Consider the following 5,742-nt stretch of genomic DNA (forward strand, 5'->3'; position numbering starts at 1 on the left):
AATTGGAAACACAGGGGGCGGAGAAAGATATTATAGAAAACTTCACTTTCAGAATACTTTGGAAAGGACACAGATTCACACAGACCACTCTCTGGAAATTATCAAAGCAGGAAAGGAGGGCAAGGTGGTGAAATAATCCAGAATTTCAATACTTTCAAATATTCTTAGTGATACTGACCTGTGATGATGTGGTTCCTGGGAAAGCCAGGACTCTTGAGACATTTGTGTAATTTATTTAATTTAAATGCCTTTCTCCTTTTGTTCATTTTGGTAATAAAGTGCTTTTGAAATGCGAATAAATGCGTGTATTTGGGTGGTTTTCCAGAAAGGATTAACAAATCACCTCCAAGAAAAGCTGGCCTTGCTTTTCACTGTCCTGGGGGGAAAGGAAGCAACAGGAGCTAAGAATTCAACATGAGACTCTCAGCTCCCCTCCAGGTTCTGGTTTTCCACTCCCAGCAATGAATAAACTCCATGATCCAGCTGAAGAGCAGAGATTAGGGTAAGAAGACTGGGCTAAGAGACCCACATACTCAGGACCAGTTCCCAGAGCCCACTCTGTGATTTCTGTGACGAAAGTCCCATCATCTCTCTGTATACCTTTCACATGCTAATTCTTCAACATTCATGAGATGTCTGTTCAAGGCCAACCCATCAAACCTCAACAAAGCTTTCAGAATCCTTGGTTTGAGGGAACACACATCTAGTCACAGCTTTTCCTCCCCAGTTTGTGAGAAAAGGCAAGGAGCATAAAGCCATAGGACTCAACTGTGCAACGAGTTAGGTTGGCTCCCAAAGTTGTTTGCTAACAATAGGAAATAAGAGGAGTCAGAAAAACAACAAAGGTGTGAAGGAGACAGAAATGAAGTGGAAAGAGATAGACTATAGATAAGACAAAGCCCAGAGCAAGTACAAGAAGGGAATTAATAAATATCAGAGTAGAAAATAAATGACTAAAAAAATAATACAAAAGATCAATGAATCCAGGAGCTGGTTCTTTGAAAAAATAAACAAGATTGACAAACCTTTAACCAGACTCATCAAGAAAAAGAGAGAGATGATACAAATAATAAAATCAGAAATGAAATCGAGGAAGTAACAACTGACATCACAGAAAAACAAAGGACTGTTTTAGAATACTATGAGCAACTAAATGCCAACAAATTGGCAAAATGGACAAATTCCTAGGAGTATTCAATCTTCCAAAACTGATTCAGGAAAAATCAGAAAACCTGAATAGATCTATTACAACTAGTGAAATTGAATCAGTAATCAAAAACATCTCCCAGCAAACAAAAAGTCCTGGACCAGATGGCTTCACAGGTGAATTTTACAAATATTCAAACTGTAGGGAGCAGTTGTAGAGTTAAGCCTCGGATTGACCTGTGGCAGAGCCACAAACAAGTCCCAGTTTAGAGGACAGAGCCCTCTTAGCATAATTAAGCTTGACCTTATGGCCACCCCCTCGTTCCTTCCTGGGTAGCTAATGGGCTGTGGGAGGTGCAGCAAGTGCTGCCAAAACAAGTGAAACTCACAAGAACATTGTAACTATGGTGACCACTACCTTGTTTACCTCTGGCTATAAAATAAAGCCTCAGCTTGCTGGCTGGATCCTTCTCTGTGGCCTCATCCAGGCACAGGAGATCCACCGAGCCCCAGCTATATTCTCTTCATCTGTTTTTTCTTTAATCCTTAGCCGACCCCGACTCAGGCTCACCGAACCCTTGGCTGTGCTGGCACGGCACACAAACTATTCCAAAAAATTCAAGAGGAGGGAAGACTCCCAAGCTCATTTTAGGAATCCAGCATATCCTCATTCCAAAACTAGATAAAAACACTAAAAACAAAGAATATTATAGGCCAATGTCCCTGATGAAGATAGATGTAAAAATCCTCAACAAAATATTAGCAAACTGGATCCAGCAATACACTGAAAAAAATTATACACCATGATCAAGTGGGATTTATTCTGGGGATGCAAGTTTGGTACAATATTCACAAATCAATAAGTGTGATAAGCAAAATGAAGGGTAAAATCACATGCAGAAAAAGAATTTGATAAAATCCAACATCCATTTATGATTAAAAAACAAAACAAAACTCCCAGCAAAGTGGGAATAGAATGGTCATACTTCAACATAATAATGGCCATATGTGACAAACCTACAGTCAATAGCATACTCAATGGGCAAAAATTAAAAGCATTTCCTTTAAAATCAGAAACAAGACAAGGATGTCTGTTTTACCACTCTTATTCACCATAGTACTGGAAGTCCCAGCCACAGCAATTAGACAAAAAGAAAAAATAAAAGGCATCCAAATTGGAAAGGAGGAAGTAAAACTGTTATTATTCACAGATGTCATGATATTGTACATAGAAAACCCTAAAGACTCTACCAAAACACTACTAGATCTAATACATGAATTAAGTAAAATAGCAGGATACAAAGTTGATATTCAGAAATTGGTGGTATTGTTATACACCAATAATAAACTATGACAGAGAAATTTAAAACACAATCCCATTTACTATTGCAACAAAAAATATAAGGTACCTAGGAATAAATTAAAACAAGGAGGTAAAAGAAAATTATAGGACATTGAAGAAAGAAATTGAGGAAAATATAAACAAATGAAAGTATATACCATGTTCATGGATTGGAATAATTAACATCATTAAAATGCCCATATTCCCAATCCCAACACAATTCCTATTAAAATACCAATGGCATATTTCACAGATCTAGAACAAATATTCCAAAAATTCATATGGAACCAAAAAAGATCCTGAATAATCTCAGCAACCTTGAGAAAGAAAAACTAAGTTGGAAGAATCATGATATCTGATATCAAAGTATACTACAAGGCCACTGTAATCAAAACAGCCTGGTACTGGCATAAGAACAGGCATATAGATCAATAAAATAGAATAGAGAACCCAGAAATAAACCCATGCCTTTATGAGCAAGTAATATTTGACAAAGGAGGCAAGGGCATACAATGGCATAAAGACAGTACCCTCGGAAGAAGATGAAGCAAAAAGAGCGGGAGCTGCAACTGCTCATACTCGGCCTGGACAACGCTGGCAAAACAACTATCCTCAAGAAGTTCAATGGAGAAGACATCAACACCATCTCCCCAACCCTGGGCTTCAACATCAAGACCCTGAAGCATTGGGGATTCAAGATGAACATCTGGGATGTTTGTGGCCAGAAGTCCCTGCTGTCCTACAGATGGAACTATTTGAGAGCACTGACCGCCTCATCTGGGTGGTGGACAGCGCTGATCGACCGCCAGCGCATGCAGGACTGCCAGCGGGAGCTCCAGAGCCTGTTGGTGGAGGAGCGCCCGGCTGGAGCCACCCTCCTCATCTTTGCTAACAAGCAGGACCTGCCTGGGGCACTATCTTCTAACGCCACTCGAGAGGCCCTGGAGCTGGACTCCATCCGAAGCAATCACTGGTGCATCCAGGGCTGCAGCGCTGTCACAGGAGATAACCTGCTGCCGGGCATCGACTGGCTGCTAGATGACATTTCCAGCCGCATCTTCACAGCCGCTCCAGATGCCCCCACCTCGCAGTCCGGGCCCCCTCCCCCACCCCAGACCCTCACCAAGCACCACCCATGGGAGGGTGGGAATAAGCCAGCCCAACTAACACTCCACGCCCCCTTTGTAACCTGCTGCTGCTGCCCACTGCTGCTTCATGGCCAGCCCAGATCCCATGGCAGGTGGGCTCCTGCCCGGGCTGTCACCCTGGCTCATGACCCGGCCCACCTGCAGCTGCCATTCCAAGAGGCAAGGGCTGAGGCTGGGAGGGGGCTGCCTCTGCTGCTATGGAGACTGTGGCCTCGTCCTTGCTCAGCTGCGAGAATAAACTGTTCCTTGTCCTGAAATTAAAAAAAAATTAAAAAAAGACAGTCTCCTCAATAAATGGTGTTGGAAATATGGACAGGTATAACCAAAAAAATGAAATGGTTACTATAAGCTATGTACTCTTCTACGTGCTTTACATATATTAACTCGTTTAATCTTCCCAACAGCCCTAAGAGGTACATACTCTTATTATCCTAAGGACCTGTCAAGATTTTGTATAGTAGATCCTAAATTCTTCCAGTTTCCTCCAATATTTAGGTAGAATTCTCCAGACTAACATCCAATTTTTCTCCCACTCTTTTGACCTGGAATCACTAAGAAACTAAAACTGCCCTTTTTCTAAAGCCATGCAAGCTAAAACTGGACAACTGAGTATTAACTTTAGAGAGATCACTATAACAGCTGATATGTGGACAATCTTCGTGTCTATTGGTATGTGGGCCACTCAGATCATCAGAAACATTCAAACTGCAGGCCAAGAAAGTCTATCAGATTGCACTGCTTGCCCTCACTCCCTCTAAAGAAGTTTCAAACCCGACATCTAGAACTCATCTCAGCTGGCTGTTCTCCGAACTCAGAAACCGAATTTATAATTTGCTCAAACTATTAACCTTTGTTTTACTTTTGTTTCCACAGGAATTTTTTCCCATTAGATTACCTGATTCCTCACAACCTCTAGAGGCCTAATTTAGACCGAAGCTCACCTGCAACCCATTTCTTGAAATAAAATATTCTTATGTTCATCCCGTCATAAGTTATCACGAGGATATATGTTTGCTAATACAGCGTGTTGTGCCTATGTAAACAACTTTTAAAAAATTGAAACCCACTTGATTGATTTGGTTGGTTAAATCCTTGGCTATTATTCTCCCCATGTTCATCACATTCACTTTTCTAATATGTTATATACTCTCAAGGATTTTAAATGCCTGTCAGCAGCCACTCACATACCAAATGGTGTCTATCAGGATCAAACAACTGAATGAAATCAACAATAACCACATAAATGATGAAGGTGGTGACTTCATGGCTCTCTGGCCTGACAACTCAACCAATGGAAACATCAGATATGTGATTTTTCAACCTGACTAGGTCAGCAGTGGTAACCAAGAGTAATGCTGCAGTGGTTGGTCATACTCTTGGCCTGCTGAGAGAATGCCCAAAAGGGGTGAACTGTTAAAATCAAAACCAAACAGAAACCAGCCTTGATTTTCCCTGAGCAGATAAAACTAGTTTAGTCATCCAAACAAGCTCAATTTAGCTTATGCTGCAAGACTAACTTGATATGAGTCATTTCTTGCTTATGCCTCTGAAAATCATAAGCAAAACCTGAACTGTTTGCCACCGTTGATACAAGGTAACCACTGAAAATTCTAATATTGCAACCGATTACTGTGAAGAATAGTCACTGCTTTTCTCACTATATAAGCTGCTTTATAACAATATAACCATGATCCTCATTTCATTATTTTGGTTTAAATGCCCCCTGTTTTGCAAACTGTCTTTTTGGTGTGTGCACAATAAATTTTTTACTCGTTTTACTTCGGCCGTTTGTGAACTTTGACAAGCTTTTGTTTTGCTTTCTCCCCACCACTTCTTTAACTTGATTTAGTATCATATAGCAAGGGATTTATCAGCATCTCAAAGCAGATCAAGCACAGACGCGACCTGCCACCCGCCTGGAGCCCTGCCTGACCTCTACTCTGCATCGGCCTGCAAGAGGACTGGAAACCACAACTCCCAAAAGGCTTTGCGTGCCTGGGGCGGGGCAGTCCCATCGATTGGTTGGCCCAAAGCCCTATGCCAACGATGATTGGCCAGGCCTGAGAATGAGGTGGGGCTAAGGCCATGCGGGAATTGGAGCAATGA

The 5,742-nt window shown here is 41.5% G+C and overlaps 1 pseudogene across 1 annotated transcript; it reads left to right on the top strand.

The window, feature by feature from the left end:
* The first annotated feature begins 3,029 nt into the window (after positions 1-3,029).
* On the top strand, positions 3,030-3,806 carry LOC307093791 (ADP-ribosylation factor-like protein 2; annotated as a pseudogene). The gene is made up of 2 exons: positions 3,030-3,631; positions 3,781-3,806. The product of its transcript is annotated as an ADP-ribosylation factor-like protein 2 (transcript).
* Positions 3,807-5,742: the final 1,936 nt, after the last annotated feature.

Source organism: Cnephaeus nilssonii (assembly GCF_951640355.1).
Source record: "Cnephaeus nilssonii genome assembly, chromosome: 21".
NCBI lineage: Eukaryota > Metazoa > Chordata > Mammalia > Chiroptera > Vespertilionidae > Cnephaeus > Cnephaeus nilssonii.